This window comes from Pongo pygmaeus, chromosome 16 (genome assembly GCF_028885625.2).
Source record: "Pongo pygmaeus isolate AG05252 chromosome 16, NHGRI_mPonPyg2-v2.0_pri, whole genome shotgun sequence".
In the NCBI taxonomy this organism is placed as follows: Eukaryota; Metazoa; Chordata; class Mammalia; order Primates; family Hominidae; genus Pongo; species Pongo pygmaeus.
In genome coordinates this window covers 69,762,783-69,780,083 of record NC_072389.2, presented here as the reverse complement: position 1 = coordinate 69,780,083, position 17,301 = coordinate 69,762,783, and the positions used below count along the sequence as shown (strand labels likewise).

The following is a 17,301-nucleotide window of genomic DNA, read 5'->3' as shown; positions in this document are numbered from 1 at the left end:
TTGAAGAAGTGGGTATAATATTCCTCATCACACTTTTTGCAGCAGCCTTTTGTCAAAATTAATCATATTTTAGTAGGCATATTTTTCTGAAATATGTTTGTAATAAATGCACACTTATTTTTACAATATACTATCCATTTGTGTGCTTCCTAAAATTATGTCCTATTTTATTCTTTCCAAATACAAATCAGAGCATTGACCTGATTTTAACACCTTCCAAACTGTTTGAGTCCTAATGATTGTAGATTATATTTTTTGCTTTGTCTTTTAGAGGTGGATATTACTAAACAGAATGTTACTGAATTGGGAGCTGAGTTTCTAAAATCCCAAGTACTTATTCAATAATTAGGTTTATTTTTAAGGAGTAGTTTAAACAAAATATCTTAAAGTCAAGTTTTAATGGGTCTGACACTTCATTTGCTATTTTTCTTTTCTTTTCTTTTTTAGATGGAGTCTCGCTCTGTCACCCAGGCCAGAGTGCAGTGGCATGATCTTGGCTCACAACAACTTCTGCCTCCCAGGTTCAAGCGATTCTCCTACCTCAGACTCTGGAGTAGCTGGGAATACAGGCGCTCGCCACCACGCCTGGCTAATTTTTGCATTTTTAGTAGAGGCGGGGTTTCACCATGTTGGCCAGGTTGGTCTCCAACTCCCAACTCCTGACCTCAGGTGATCTGCCTGACTGGGCCTCCCAAAGTGCTGGGATTTTTTTTTTTTTTTTTTTTTTTTTTTTTGAGACAGTCTCACTCTGTTGCCCAGGCTGGAGTGCAGTGGCGCAATCTTGGCTCACTACAAGCTCCACCTCCCGGGTTTACACCATTCTCCTGCCTCAGCCTCCCTAGTAGCTGGGACTATAGCTGCCCGCCACCATGCCCAGCTAATTGTTTTTGTATTTTTAGTAGAGACGGGGTTTCATCCTGTTAGCCAGGATGGTCTTGATCTCCTGACGTCGTGATCCGCCCGCCTCAGCCTCCCAAAATGCTGGGATTACAGGTGTGAGTCACTGCACCCGGCCAAGATTCAAATTTTTTAGAAACAATTACATGCCTAAATTCAACTTCAGTCTGGGAGCAGTGGCTCACGCCTATAATCCCAGCACTTTGGGAGGCCGAGGCAGGTGAATCACCTGAGGTCAGGAGTTCGAGACCAGCCTGGCCAACATGGTGAAACCCTGACTCTACTAAAAGTGCAAAAAAAGGCTGGGCATGGTGGCTCACGCCTATAATCCTAGCACTTTGGGAGGCCAAGGTGGGCAGATCACCTGAGGTCAGGGGTTCAAGACCAGCCTGGTCAACATGACAAAACCCCATTTCTACCAAAAATACAAAAATTAGCCAGGTGTGATGGCGGGCACCTATAATCCCAGCTACTCAGGAGGCTGAGGCAGGAGAATCACTTGAACCCAGGAGGCAGAGGTTGCAGTGAGCCGAGATCACGCCACTGCACTCCAGGCTGGGTGACAGAATGAGACTCTATCTCAAAAAATAAATAAATTAATTAATTAAATAAATAAATAATAAAAATGCAAAAATTAGCTGGGCATGGTGGTGCATGCCTGTAGTCCCAATTACTCGGGAGGCTGAGGCAGGAGAATCACTTGAACCTGGGAGGTGGAGGTTGTAGTGAGCCGAGATCATGCCGCTGCACTCCAGCCTGGGCCACAGAGTGGGACTCCGTCTCAAAAAAAAAAAAAAAAAAAAAATTTCAAATATATATCTGATGATGTCTCACTTTGATTAGGCAAATTTATACATAATGTTTCCTTTTCAAAGCATTTTCAAAATGTAGCATGGCAACTTAGCTTTTCTAAACAGAAGGGAAGTATAGACCCCTTCTTTTCATTGAAACTGAATTAAAAAGTAAAATCTACCCATTAAGAAGATAGTTAAACTAAGGTTGATTGATTGATTGATTGACTGATTTTGAGGCAGGGTCTTACTCTATTGCCTAGGCCAGAGTGCAGTGGTGTGATCTCAGCTCACTGCAGCCTCAATCTCCCTTGCTCAAATGATCCTCCTGCCTCAGCCTCCTGAGTAGCTGGGATTAAGGCACGCGCCACCACGCCCAGCTAATTTTTAATTCTTTTTTAGATATGTGGTCTTGTTCTGTCACAAGCTGGTCTTGAACCCCTGGGCTCAAGCGATCCTCCTGCCTCAACCTCCGAAACTGCTGGGGTTAAAGGTATGAGCCACCATGCCCAGCCAAAACCAAGGTTTTAATTTTGTACCCTTCTTCACAAAGTTAGTCTGGTTTTTTTTTTTGTTTATTTTTTTTTTGAGATGGAGTTTTGCTCTTGTTGCCCAGGCTGGAGTGCAATGGTGCGATCTCGGCTCACCGCAACCTCTGCCTCCCAGGTTCAAGTGATCCTTCTGCCTCAGCCTCCTGAGTAGCTGGGATTACAGGCATGTGCCACCATGCCAGGCTAATTTTGTATTTTTAGTAGAGATGAGGTTTTTCCATGTTGGTCAGGCTGGTCTCGAACTCCGGACCTCAGGTGATCCACCCGCCTCAGCCTCCCAAAGTGTTGGGATTATAGGCATGAACCACCGCGCACAGCTTGTTTTTTTTTCTTTTAATGCACTATTCAAATTATTAATGCTAGTGTTACTCCTGACCAGATAATGATTAAAACTACTCTGGAATTTTTGAATGCTAGAGCATTGTGAGCATCATATGTATTTTGTTTCCATAGTTTTACAAAGGAAGAGCAAATACTCAAGAGAAAATGATAAAGAGAGCTCAAAGACTTATTTAAAAGATGTCAAATGCTTATTATTTTTTCCCCCTCATCTCTCCCATGAGATTCTAAAAACAGTAGAATTTTGCCCAGGTGCAGTGACTCACACCTGTACTCCCAGCACTTTTGGAGGCTGAGGCGAGAGGATCGCTTGAACTCAGGAGTTTGAGACCAGCCTGGGCAACATAGACCTCATCTCTACAAATAATTAAAAAATTAGCTGGGCATGGTGGCACACATCTGTGGTCCCGGCTACTTTGTAGGCTGAGGTGGGAGAATTGCTTAAGTCCAGGTGGTTGAGGCTGCAGTGAGTCATGATCACATCACTGCACTCTAACCTGCTCAACAAAGGGAGACCCTGTCTCAACAGACAAAAACATGGAATATAAAGCCTAAACTAAATGCACTTTTCTCATGTGTACACTGCTTACAAATTCTACTGTACTTAGAATCTTCAAGCTAACTCACTTTCGGAAAAAAAATGTTCAACTGAGCCTTGGTTCAACCATCATTGTTATAATGGTTTCTTTTACCTTTGAGAATAGCATATGAAAGTGGGAGAGAGATTACAGGTATGAGCCACTGTGCCCGGCCACAGCCTTCAATTATTTAGATAATTGTTATATCTTTAGCCTTCCTAAGGCTGTTATGTCTTCAAGCTTTCTAAGCATTAACATTTGATGGTTTATATCATGTGTATCCTAAGTGACTTTCTCTGAGTCCCTTGTGTAAGGGACTATGTCTTTTATATTGTATATTGCCTAGGCACATAAATGGTAAGTTTGGCTAAATTTCTTCTTATTGACTCCACACATTCATTAATTGTTAGACTCTAGTTTTGGTATTTTATTTTATTTTATTTTTTATTTTTTGAGACAGAGTCTGGCTCTGTCACCCAGGCTGGAGTTCAGTGGTGTGATCTCGGCTCACTGCAACCTCCACCTCCCAGGTTCTCCTGCTTCAGCCTCCCAAGTAGCTGGGATTACAGACACCCACCACCACACCCGGCTAATTTTTTGTATTTTTTTTTAGTAGGGACAGGCTGGTCTGAAACTCCTGACCTCAAGTGATCCACCCACCTTGGCATGAGCCACTCTGCCTGGCCTAGTTCTGGTATTTTATGTTTGAAGATGCCAATGTAACTCTAACAATATTTAAATATTAATTCCTGTAGTAATATTTAAATATTAATAATTGTGTTACAGCATATTGGGTTTCCCCAATATACATTAGATATGTTAAGTTTTTAAATGATTACCAAGGGCAATAAAAAAAATGAAGACAGCTCAAGAGAGTGGGAGAAAAGTTTGGAAGTCCCATGTTGATCTGTAGGATGAAGGTACTGTACTGACTTAATGAGGGCTATTTGAGATCTGGCCCAGATCTGAGAACACTGCCTTATAGTTCATATTAAGAATATGGATTCATGGGCTGGGTGCGGTGGCTCACGCTTGTAATCCCAGCAATTTGGGAGGCCGAGGTGGGCCGATCAGGAGGTCAGAAGATCGAGACCATCCTGGCTAACACGGTGAAACCCCATCTCTACTAAAAATACAAAAAATTAGCCGGCCGTAGTGGTGGGCGCCTGTAGTCCCAGCTACTCAGGAGGCTGAGGCAGGAGAATGGTGTGAACCTGGGAGACGGAGCTTGCAGTGAGCCCACATCACGCCACTGCACTCCAGCCTGGGAGACAGAGTGAGACTCTGTCTCAAAAAAAAAAAAAAGAATACGGATTCATGGCCGGGTGTGGTAGTTCACGCCTGTAATCCAAGCACTTTGGGAGGCTAAGGCCTCCAGGAGTTCAAGATCAGCCTAGGCAACAAAATGAGACCCCTTCTCTACAAAAAATACAAAAATTAGCCAGGTGTGGTGGTTCACACCTATAATCCCAGCACTTTGGGAGGCTGAGGCAAGAGGATTGCTTGAGCTCAGGAGTTCAAGACCAGCCTGGGCAACATAGTGAGATCCCATCTCTACAAAAAATACAAAAATTAGCTGAGTGTGGTCGCACACTGCACGCCTGTAGTCCCAGCTATTTGGGAGGCTGAGGTAGAAGGATCGCTTGAGCCTACGAGGTGAAGGCTGCAGTAAGCCAAGATCGTGCCACTGCACTCCAGCCTGGGTGACAGAGTGAGACCCTGTCTAAAAAGAAAAAAAAAAGAGAGACTATGGATTCCCCACAAAAATTACAAAAGTGTAGTTAAACTCACATACCTAATTTTAGGTGGGGTTTGTATTATCTATCTTTAGAGATCTCAAAGCAATGAGTATGTTGAAAATAATAGAATAGAGGACATGTGATGAATTAGGAGTCAAGCCAGTTATTCATACACCTATACAAAAGTGCCTGGAGTTTTTAAAAAAAAGCTGTAGGAAGAGAGGATGTAAACAAATGCTGCTTATAAATCATTTTTCTTCAGGCAGTGGGTAAAATGAGTGATGCATAGGAATTTGCATTTCTACATTGGCTTACACTATCACATTTAATCGTAACTATTGATTTTTTTAATAAAATATTTCTTTCTATAGAACACATTTATTATTTACAATAATCATGTTTTAATTTTTTGAAACATCCTAGTCGATCATAGTTTTAGATATGTTGTTGTTCATTGAGCTCATTTTATTTACTATTTCAAAGTTTTTTGATATTTAAACCTGTTTGGCAATTGAAATACCAAGCTCTGTTTTGTCAGGGTAACATGTTTACTACTTGTCACTTTCAGCCAGGTTTTTTTTTTTTTTTTTTTCCTTGGAGACGGAGTCTTGCTCTGTCCCAGGCTGGAGTGCAATGGCACGATCTCGGCTCACTGCAACCTCTGCCTCCTGGGTTCAAGCGATTCTCCTGCCTCAGCCTCCCAAGTAGCTGGGATTATAGGCATCCGCCACCATGCCCGGCTAATTTTTTTTTTTTTTTTTTTTTGTATTTTTGTTAGAGATGGGGTTTCTCCATGTTGGCCAGGCTGGTCTCAAACTTCTGACCTCAGATGACCCACCCTCCTTGGCCTCCCAAAGTGCTGGGGTTACAGGTGTGAGCCACTGCATCCCGCCCAGGTTTTTAAAGGAACAATTAGTGGATGAGCTGAAATTCCATTTGAATTGTGCATGTGTGTATACTCCCACATGTATTCATGTCAATGGCAGAGGTGGAAATGTATTAAACATCCTATTGACCCATTTGAGTTTGAAGTGATTTCCTAAAGGTTTTGCTGAAGTGATTGCCTATGGTGAATCAATTTAACCCTGTCTCATGCATACAGGAAACCAATAGACGTGGTGTTTCGTTTAAGTGACCAAAGCTCATTTCCTCTCTTCCCCAGTTAAGGTGGATAACGGTTCAATTTTGGTGTCTATAAAGAGGTTATCATGACCAATAAAATTAGAGCCTGCCGTGGCAAGTATATTCACTGCCATGGAATAGAAAACAAATTTAGGAGCTACTGTTAAGCATTCTGCTTGTAAGAAGACCTATTTAAGATAGGAAAACCAAATGAAGATTTTTACTCATTTTTCTCTGAATGCCCAACTGCATTTCTCTGAATATTTACTTGCCATAACGATATGGGTTCTTTTCCTTTTTTTTTTCTTTTTTTTGAAACGGAGTCTCGCTCTGTTGCCCAGGCTGGAGTGCAATGGCGCAGTCTCGGCTCACTGCAACCTCCGCCTTCTGGGTTCAAATGATTCTCATGCCTCAGCCTCCCGAGTAGGTGGGATCACAGGTGCCCACCACCACGCCCAGCTAATTTTTGTATTTTTAGTAGAGACGGGGTTTCACCAGTTTGGCCAGGCTGGTCTTGAACTCCTTACCTCAGGTGATCCGCAGGCCTCGGCCTCCCAAAGTGCTGAGATTACAGGCGTGAGCCACCGCACCCGGCCCCCAGATACGAGTTGTTTTTCTCGAGTATTACTTTGTTGACTTTTACCCCAACCATTCATTTTACCAATAGTTTCAAACCCCAAATCACCCAGACACAGTAAATGAGGTCTCTTTTCTTATCCATAGTGTTGGTATGAAAGTTTATTTTAAAGGTTTTTTTTTGTTTTGTTTTGAGACGGAGTCTAGCTCTGTCGCCAGGCTGGAGTGCAGTGGTGCGGTCTCGGCTCACTGCAACCTCCGCCTCCCGCGTTCCCGCGATTCTCCTGCCTCAGCCTCCCGAGTAGCTGGGACTGCAGGCACACGCCACCACGCCCGGCTAATTATTGTTTGTTTGTTTGTTTATTTATTATTATTTTTGATATTATTTTGATATTTATTATTATTATTTATTTATTATTATATTTGAGCCTGGCTCTGTCGCCAGGCTGGAGTGCCATTGGAGTGCAATGGCAGGATCTCGGCTCACTGCAATCTCCGCCTCCCGGGTTCAAGCAATTCCCCTGCCTCAGCCTCCCGTGTAACTGGGACTGCAGGCACGTACCACCACCCCCAGCCAATTTTTTGTATTTTAGTAGAGACGGGGTTTCACCATGTTGGCCAGGATGGTCTCCATCTCCTGACCTCGTGATCTGCTCGCCACGGCCTCCCAAAGTGCTTACAGGAGGACTACAGGCGTGAGCCACCGCGCCCGGCCCATTTTCGTATTTTTAGTAGAGACGGAGTTTCACCATGTTGGCCAGGATGGTCTCCATCTCCTGACCTCGTGATCCGCTAGCCTCGACTTCCCAAAGTGTTGGGATTACAGGTGTGAGCCACCGCGCCCGGCAGATTTTGAGTTTTGAGTGGAGGATTAGACAGTCTTCTTCCTTCCCAAATTTGATTATGGGCTCCCTTTAGCCTTTTTCTTTGTTTTCTGTCTTTTTCTCCCTCCCCCCGCCCGCGCGAGGCGCAGTCTCAAGAGGTCCTGAGAACATGTGCCCTGCTCTCTGTTTTAAGGATTAAAATAACTGCCGAGTTACATTGAATCTTTTTTGCGTATTCCATTTGGCTAGGTTAATTCCAGACCTTACACAAACATGTGCAGCTCTTACAAAATGTAGGTGAAGACAACATTTTTCTAACCATTCAGCTTCATGGGCTGTCACAGGAGAACTAAGTGCATGAAAAACCTTTCACGACATTGAAAGAAATTTTTAAAATCTGGTTGAAACACAATTAAAAATCCACAAGAGGGAGATGCTTGCTAAACCGTCAGAAAATAATTCCCTCGAGGGACCTGAGAGAGGAGGCTTAGGAACAGCCACTGGGTCAGCCACGGGATTAAGGGTGGGAGGGAGCAGGAGTATATAGAGACGGGGGGCTTGGTGGAGGAGTACAGTTGAAGGGAAAAGCGAGATGGGTTTCGTGCCTCTGGAAGCGAAGCGTGTACTCGGTCTAAGATCTTGAGCAGAAGGTAAGAGCGTGTTGCCAAAGCAGAGCTCAGTGCTCCCGATATATCTTCTGGTAGTCCCAGAAGAAATGGGGGTGGGTTGCTTTGAAGGCACTTCCGCTTAGCAACCCCACGCGGTTGCTAAGGAGGGGGCAGCCGTCGGGATAACCCGGAAGTGATGGTGTCAGTTTATCGCTGCCTGCTCAAAGTTTGTCCTATTAGGCGCGCCAGGGTACTCTGCGGCTCCGGGACGAGGGCGGGGCCCCGCTAGTGGTTCCGGTTCGGCTCCAGCCGCCCCTCGGCTCCTCGTCTTCCCCCTCCCCTCCGCCTTCTCCCCTCCCTCCCGCTCCTGGGAAAGAGAGAAACCACCGCTGTGGGTGGGTAGAGAAGCACTTGGCGCCTAGGGGAAGGGACCGCGCCCGCCTCATTTGCGCCTTGCAGCACTGCTGGACCAGGTACCTGCCCCGGCTTCGTCGGGGTTCTGTAGGCTGAAGTCTGAGGGGGTGTGTGTGTGTCTGAGGGGGTTGGTGGGGGACCCTTTCCTGGGTGTGAGTGGGGGACGCCGGGATCCCGGGTGGGGCGCAGGCTGGCGTTTGTGTCTGTGGAGGGTTGCGGGGGCGGAATGGAGGGGCTGAGGGACACAGCGGGTGGAGAGTTTCGGTTAGCGGGGTAGAGGTAGGCGGAGGAGGTGCCCCTTCCGAGAAACTGACTCCGGCCGATGTGGACCGGGAGTTTGCTACCTGGAGGGCTTATTCTGAAAGGGGGAGCATCCTCCGGGAGCCAAAAGGAGGGCACAGATCTCCTCAGGGTGACTGGGGCAATCCCGTGCTTCCATTGCCCTCTTTCCCTACCCACCCCGCTGGGACAGAGCTGGACTTCGAGGGTTGTGGGGGTTCTGAGTCGACGGGGCATCGCGGGGAGCCGCCCTTGGCGGAGCTTAGGGCACAAGAGTGGGTAATGAGACTTTCCTGTACCCAACTTCCGTACGCTTCCCCCACTTCTTCCTTTACTGTTCCCTCGCCCCCCACGTCCTACAGGAGCAGTGTCCCCCAAGTGGGCAGGCATCACAATGTAAAAGAGAGTGGAACTGGGTTTGTTGCCCCTAAATGATACTTAAGATGTTTGGAAAGTGCCTGAATGACATATTCAACCAAGTCTCCCAGCTCGATATTAATTCCGGTATAAATTACCTTAGAAAAGTGGAATTCTGAAAAGCGTTTAACAATAGACTAGTCCAGGTGTAGTCTTGTGTAGTAGTTGTACGTGTTTACTTAAAAAAAATGGACTGGGGAAACCATATAGATGTATCAGAGGTCTAGGCAAGACATGTTAAGGCAAGGCTTTTCCAACCTCTTTCTTACCTGCCACTAAACCTGCCCTAATTTAAATGAAATAGAAAGATCATCTTCATTTTTGTTTCAATCAGTGACTGAATACTAGGTGCTGTGTAGTGATGTCTCAGAATAGATATGTGAATTTTCAGTGAGAGAATGAATGTTCTGCTGTTGAACCTGTGTCTTAATCTTTTAAGGAGATAATTGCGGTCAAGTGGAAGTATTGGCTTTCAGGCAGATAAATCTTGGGTTGAACCTAGACTATGCCAGTTGCTAGTTACTGACCTTGGGCAAGTCATGGAACCTACCAGAGCTTCTGTTTCTTCATAAGTAGTATGAGTTAAAATTTTTACCTGTATTATAAGTAACATCCCATTTTAAACGGAACCACCTTTGAATTAGAAGATAAATTATTACCATTAATCATACACAGTCAAGGCAGCCCAGTTTTGTGAAACGAGGTTTGAGATAGGAAGGCAACTGGATGATATTGAAAAAAAAATGTATACAATAGGACTTTCAGTGTCTTCTCGAAATTGATCGTAGGTAGCATGAAATTCAATTATCAGTAGTTTCTTAAAATTCAAAATAATACAGTAGAATATGGCCCGTGTATTGAAATGAGCAAAATATATTTTATAGATTTTTCTCAGCTACACCATATTGGTGTTTATAGTATGGATTAACACGAAATACATGAAAAAGTAATGTATGTAAATCTTAACATCACATGTCTCTTTAAAGAGAATTAAAATAGGGGTGTAAAATAGAAGGTACTTGTTTTTTTTTTTGTTTGTTTGAGACAGAGTCTTGCTCTGTCACCCAGGCTGGAGTGCAGTGGCACAATCTTGGCTCAGTGCAACCTCTGCCTCCAGGATTCAAGCGATTCTCCTGCCTCAGCCTCCTAAGTAGCTGGGATTACAGGCGCCTGCCACTACACCCAGCTAATTTTTTGTATTTTTAGTAGAGACAGGGTTTTACCATGTTGGTCAGGTTGGTCTTGAACTCCTGACCTTGTAATCCACCCGCCTCGGCCTCCCAAAGTGCTGGGATTACAGGTGTGAGCCACCGTGCCCGGCCTACTTGTAATTTTAAGATAAAAATCAGCAGCATCAGCAGCACCTCTCATCTCAATTAGATTTATGCTACTAGAAAAACTTATATAATATTCAGAAAACAAATGAAAATCGAATAAATTTCTGCCTTTAAATCATTCCTTATTATGATATAGAAATAAATCCAAGAAATATGAAGTCTGTTTTTTATTTATTTTTAGTGACAAGGTCTTTCTCTGTCACTTAGGCCAGAATGAATGCACTGGGGCAATTATACTCACTGCAGCCTCAAACTCCTGGGCTCAAGCAGTCCTCCTGCATTGCCCTCCCAGAGTGTTGAGATTACAGGTGTGAGCCACCTCACCCAGCCCATGAAGTCTTTTTCTTTTTTTTTTTTTTTTTGAAATGGAGTCTCACTCTGTCACCCAGGCTGGAGTGTGGTGGCACGATCTTGGCTCACTGAAACCTCCACCTCCCGGGTTCAAGTGATTCTCCTGCCTCAGCCTCCTGAGTAGCTGGGATTACAGGCACATGCCACCACACCCAGCTGATTTTTTTGTATTTTTAGTAGAGATGGGGTGTCATTGTGTTAGCCAGGATGGTGTCTATCTCCTGACCTCATGATCCACCCGCCTCGGCCTCCCAAAGTGCTGGGATTACAGGCATGAGCTACCGTGCCCGGCCGAAGTCTTTATACTCATTTGTTTTGTGGATTTAAAATAATATAGTTATGTGTCACCTATTATATGTCAGATTTTCAGCTAACATAGTTTGCTTTTTGAGGGGACTTATAGTTAGTTATTTTCAAATGTAATTTATACTCAGAGGACAAAAATCAAATAACTTGCTGTAATAATAGATGTTTGTGAGAATACAAAGTTTGTAATTCAGTTTGACCTTTTTTGAGAAGTTCATAAGTTTTGTGTAAATTTGTGAGAAATTTTCTTTTCTTTTTTTTTAAAGACAGATTCTCGCTCTGTCACCTAGGCTGGAGTGCAGCGGCACAATCTTTGCTCACTGCAACCTCCGCCTGCTAAGTTCAAGCAGTTCTCGCACCTCAGCTTCCTGAGTAGCTGGAACTACAGGCATGTGCCACCATGTCCAGTTAATTTTTGTGTTTTTAGTAGAGAAGGGGTTTTGCCATGTTGGCCAGGCAGGTCTCGAACTCCTGACCTCAAGTGATCCGCCAGCTTTGGCCTCCCAAAGTGCTGGGATTATAGGCATGAGCCAACACACCCAGTCCTGAGAAATTTTCAAATATATTTCTTCCCCATGTCTCTTTCTTTTATAAAGAATTGAAATTAGGCCGGGCATGGTGGCTCATGCCTGTAATCCCAGCACCTTGGGAGGCCGAGGCGGGCGGATCACCTGATCAACATGGAGAAACTCCATCTCTACTAAAAATACAACATTAGAGACCAGCCTGAGCAACATGGAGAAACCCCATCTCTACTAAAAATACAGCATTAGTCAGGCATGATGGCGCATGCCTGTAATCCCAGCTACTCGGGAGGCTGAGGCAAGAGAATCGCTTGAACCCGGGAGGCAGAGGTTGCGGTGAGCCGAGATTGTGCCATTCACTCCAGCCTGGGCAAGAGGAAAACTCCATCTCAAAAAAAAAAAAAAAAAAAGAATTGAAATTATGTTTTGTGATAGTTACAGAGTTTTGGTAAGGGTATTCAGCTTTCTAAATGGCTCTTCTGAGAGTGTAAGGTCTGTATATATCTAAGCTTTTTGCTGTGTTTTCTTTTTTCTTTTTCTTTTTATTTTTTGAGATGGAGTCTTGCTCTGTCACCCATGCTGGAGTGCAGTGGCACTATCTTGGGTCACTGCAACCTCCGCCTCCCGGGTTCAAGCAATTCTACTGCCTCAGCCTCCTGAGTAAGCTGGAACTATAGGCATGCGCCACCATGCTGGCTAATTTTTGTATTTTTAGTAGAAACGGTGTTGGCCATGTTGGCCAGGCTGCTCTCTAACTCGTGACCTCAGATGATCCACTCACCTTGGCCTCCCAAGCTGCTGGGATTACAGGTGTGAACTGCCCTGCCCGGCCTGCTGTGTTTTCTCGTATCATTTTTTATCATCCTGTAAATCTTAAAGTTGAGATCATATGCTTTGGTAAAGCTCTCAGAAGCTCCCACTTTTTCCCCTGTCTTCTTCTCAAACGATAATACTGTATTAATATTTTTTTAAATCTTTTTTGTTTTTGAGACAGAGTCTCTGTTGCCCAGGCTGGAGTGCAGTGGTGTGATCTCAGCTTCCTGTAGCCTCTGCCCGCCCCGGTTCAAGCGCCCCTCCTGCCTCAGTCTCCCGATTAGCTGGGATTACAGGTGTGCACCACCATACCCGGCTAATTTTTGTATTTTTAGTGGACATGGGGTTTTGCCATGTTGGCCACGCTGGTCTCAAACTTCTGGTCTTAAGTGATTGGCCCGCCTCAGCCTCCCAAAGTGCTGGGACTACAGGCGTGAGCCACCGTGCCTGGCCCAATAATCTATTAATTTTGATATAAGAGATAGTGTACTAGCTGCTAGAGTAAAAAATTCTGTCTTAATTGTGTGCAATGAATAGAGACGGTTAGAGATTTCTCAATCATCACTTCCTCTCAAAGTCTGTGGCTGTTCCAAGGATCTTTGCAGTTGTCAGTTATGGAATTTGCTTGTCAGGAAATCTAAAAACGACTAAACCTTTGTTTAATATCTATCTCTTGGATGATCTCAGAAAGTTTTAGGAAAGATTGGGAAGGTTTATATATGTACCATATACTAGAATTAGATAATGAACAAAATACAGCTAAATTTATTGGCGCTATACAATCAGGAGTGAGTTACTGTGAAAATGTTATTAAAAAGTCCAGGCAGTGCTTTCTTTTTACTCAAACCAAATGAGTATTCTTCCAGAGCTTATTTTTATTTTAAAGCATATTTCTTTTATGGAGCTGTGATTTAGTCTCTAATAAGGATAAATAATCATTATATGAAAAAAAAGGCTGGTGTCATAGATTTTAGTACTACGTATTGATAGAAACTGCTTCAGTGGTTTTAGATAAGTGTATTTTCCTGAAAGAACTTTTGAATTTGTGGAATGATAGTTTTTCTCTTTTTAACAGCTAACTTGTCTCTACTCATTTCTGCCCAATATAGAAGCTCTGAGAAGCTGGGAGGAAAAAAAAAAAGAAAAAGAATGAATTTACTTCAGAATTACCATTTTAAGTTGTGGAGATTACTTATTTGGAGAGCAAAATTGGATTTTGACATTATTGGGATTGTGTTCAAGATGGACTCAGGAAAAAAAATTTAGATGCCATCTGTTTCAGATTCCTTCTCTCCCAACCCCTTTTATGTTTTATGGCTTTGAGTTCATCAGATTATTTTGTAAAAATAAAAATCCTCAGTAGATTTAGGTTATATAATATCAGCTCTATCAGTGAACATGTAACCAAAGATCTTGCATTTTTATATTGAGTTATACAGGATGATGACAGATATTGTTTAAAGTTAATTGTTATTTCAAACTATATGAATGGTAGCTTCATGCATCTTTAATTCTCACTGTTCACTTGATAAACCAATTTTTTTTTTTTTTTGGAGACGGAGTCTCACTCTGTCGCCCACGCTGGAGTGCAGTGGCGCGGTCTTGGCTCACTGCAAGCTCCGCCTCCCGGGTTCACGCCGTTCTCTGCCTCAGCCTCCCGATTAGCTGGGACTACAGGTGCCTGCCACCACACCCGGCTAATTTTTTTTCTTTTTGTATTTTTAGTAGAGATGGTGTTTCACCATGTTAGCCAGGATGGTCTGGATCTCCTGACCTTGTGATCCGCCCGCTTTGGCCTCCCAAAGTGCTGGGATTACAAGTTTGAGCCACCGCGCCCAGCCGATAAAACCATTTTTATAAGTAGTATTTAACATAGTCCACTTGTTGATGGAAGTTGCTTAAAAAATTGATAAAAAGATATTTTAGATTAAATCTTTATTCACTTGGTGCCTTAAAACCAGAAGAGAAGCTTCTTCTGAGGATTTTTAACTTAAAACAAGCTTACTTAAATTTACTCTTTCAGTAGTGGATTTTATCTTACCCTCTGTGCCAGTTGCTTAGTTTTCGTCTAAATGTGTGCACATAGTTGGCACTTTTCATTTGGGATTTTTTTAAGTTTTAATTTTTTTTTTTAAATTTTTGGAGACGAGGGTCTCAGTGTGTTGCTCAGGGTGGTCTTGAACTCCTGAGCTCAAGTGATCCTTCCATCTCAGCCTCCTGAATAGCTGGGATTACAGGTGCTAACCACCATGCTAGGTTCATTTTGGATCTTAATAAATTCTGAGGGCAGGCTTTTGGGTTACTAAACTGTGAAAGACCAAACTTGCTGAGGTTATAACCTTAACTTAGTGGACCAGGAAGACTCAGTCATCTCAGAGAAACTGAAATAGCACTAGTGTGGTATCCCAGAAATGGCCTAAAGAGAGAGCCATCTGGATAGAAGAGAAGCCATGCTTTGTCTGCAGCAGGAATGTTCTGATGAGATAGAAAGACAGATGGACTGTCCCCACACTAATGTAGTCTGTCCCTCACCCAGAAGCTCCAAGTGGGCAGTGTAGTTATAGTGGGGGTTGGGGTGCTAGGGATGGGAATTATTCTTTAATAATCTCTCACCCATCACATTGGAGGTGTGGGTATACTGGGTAGAGGGATATTCTCTTAGTTTTTGCCTTGTCCAGAGATGTCAGGTGAACAGGTAGCTGTTGCCCTTGCCACGAAAGGGGAGAAGCCTGGGTGCCGAGTAAGTCTGTCAGAGAGCTGTAGTTTGATGTCTCCATCAAAATGCTACATAAATTTGCCAGGGAACAATAGCATTGGATCCCCGTGGATTTCTGCTGCTTATACATTCTAACTCCTTAGCCTATAAAAAGGGGTATTTACAACTTCCTGAATGAAAGTTATACGTTTACTTCTCTCGATACTGTTTTTTTTTTTTTTTGAGGTGGAGTTTCGCTCTTGTTGCCCAGGCTGGAGTACAGTGGCGCGATCTCGGCTCACTGCAACCTCCACATCCCGGGTTCAGGCGATTCTCTTGCCTCAGACTCCCAAGTAGCTGGGATTACAGGTGCCCGCCACCATGCCCAGCTAATTTTTTGTATTTTTAGTAGAGACGGGGTTTCACCACGTTGGCCAGGCTGGTCTCGAACTCCTGACCTCGGATGATCTGCCTGCCTCGGCCTCCCGAAGTGCTGGGATTACAGGCGTGAGCCACCGCGCCTTGCCAATATGTTTTAAAATACACTTTAATTTCTCTGTTGGCCATAATGAATGATGTGAAATTTTTTTCTTTTCTTCCTTTTTTTGGTGTTTGAGTGTCCATGATAATCACCAGATCTCATTTTAGCTTTAGGATAAATTGCTAACCACAGCTGTGATCAAGCCGCTTCCCAGCTGGAGTTCTTTTCCATTTCCTAGAGGTCACTCTCTGATGTGGGTGCTGGTGAGCAGAGAGAAATGACTAATGCCAGGAAAAGGCAAGGGGATTAAAATCTCTTAATTTTGTTTTCGCTTTGCTAGAAATTCTGTAGTCTACAGTGGCAATATTTACTCTTTGAGATTGTGTATGCCCTATTGTGTTTTTTTCATTAATTTTTTTTTTAGAATACTTTTAGATTTCTGGAATAAGAGAGCAGATAGTACATAGAGTTCAGTGTGCTTCTCTCCTCCATCCCCCAGTTTCCCCTATTATTAACATCTTGCATTAGTGTGGTACATTTGTTACAATTAATGAAATAATATTGATACATTATTGTTTACTATAGCATCTGGTTTACACTAAGGTTCAGTCTGCATTGTATATTCTGTGGGTTTTGACAAATGCATAATGACGTGTCTCCACCATTACAGTTTCCTACACATAGTTTTACCACCCTAAAAATCCTGTGTGCTTTACATCCCTCCTCTCCTGCCTGAATTACTGGCAGGCACTGACCATTTTACTGTCTCTATAGTATTGCCTTTTCCAAAATGTCATATAGTTAGAATCATATAACATAGAGCTTTTTAAGACTGTTTTTTTTTTTCACTTAGCAATATGCATTAAATGTTCTTCATGTCTGTTTTTTTTTTTTGACACGGGGTTTTGCTCTGTCGCCAGGCTGGAGTGCAGTGGCGGGATATCAGCTCACTGAAACCTCTGCCTCCCAGGTTCAAGCGATTCCCCTGCCTCAGCCTCCCAAGTAGCTGGGATTACAGGCACATGCCACCACTCCTGGCTAATTTTTTGTATTTTAGTAGAGACCAGGTTTCACCATGTTGGCCAAGATGGTCTCGATCTCCTGACCTCATGATCTGCTCGCCTCAGCCTCCCAAAGTGCTGGGATTACAGGCATGAGCCAGTGTGCCCGGCCTCTTCATGTTTTTTTGTGGCTTCATGGCTCATTTCTTTTTATTGCAGGATAATTTTTCTTTTCTCTTTTCTTTTCTTTACATTTTCCTTCCTTCCTTCCTTCCTTCCTTCCTTCCTTCCTTCTTTCCTTGTTTCTTTCTTTTTTTTTTTTAAGACGGGCTTTTGCTATGTTGACCAGGCTGGCCTTGAATTCCTGGGCTCAAGCGATCCTCCTGCTTCAGCCTCCCGAGTAGCTTGGACTACAGGTGCAAGCCAACATACCCAGTTGGTATTGCTGAATAATTTTCTGTTGTATAGATGTACCACAATTTGTTGATCCCTTCACCATTTGAAGGACATCTTGGTTGCTTCTAGTTTTTGATAATGGTGAATAAAGCTGGTATAAACATACATGTGTAGGTTTTTCTATCATTAAACGTTTTCAGCTCTTTTGAGTAAATACCCAGGAGTATGATTGCTGGATCATATGGTAAGACTATTTAATTTG

At 43.4% G+C, this 17,301-nt stretch overlaps 1 protein-coding gene across 1 annotated transcript in view; it reads left to right on the top strand.

The window, feature by feature from the left end:
- Window positions 1-8,372: 8,372 nt before the first annotated feature.
- CSNK1G1 (casein kinase 1 gamma 1) overlaps window positions 8,373-17,301 on the top strand; it is a 211,559-nt gene continuing 202,630 nt past the window's right edge. Inside the window, exon 1 of the mRNA XM_063652275.1 lies at window positions 8,373-8,498. The gene's annotated coding sequence lies outside the window, so the exon portion shown is untranslated. The remainder of the gene's footprint in view (window positions 8,499-17,301) is intronic.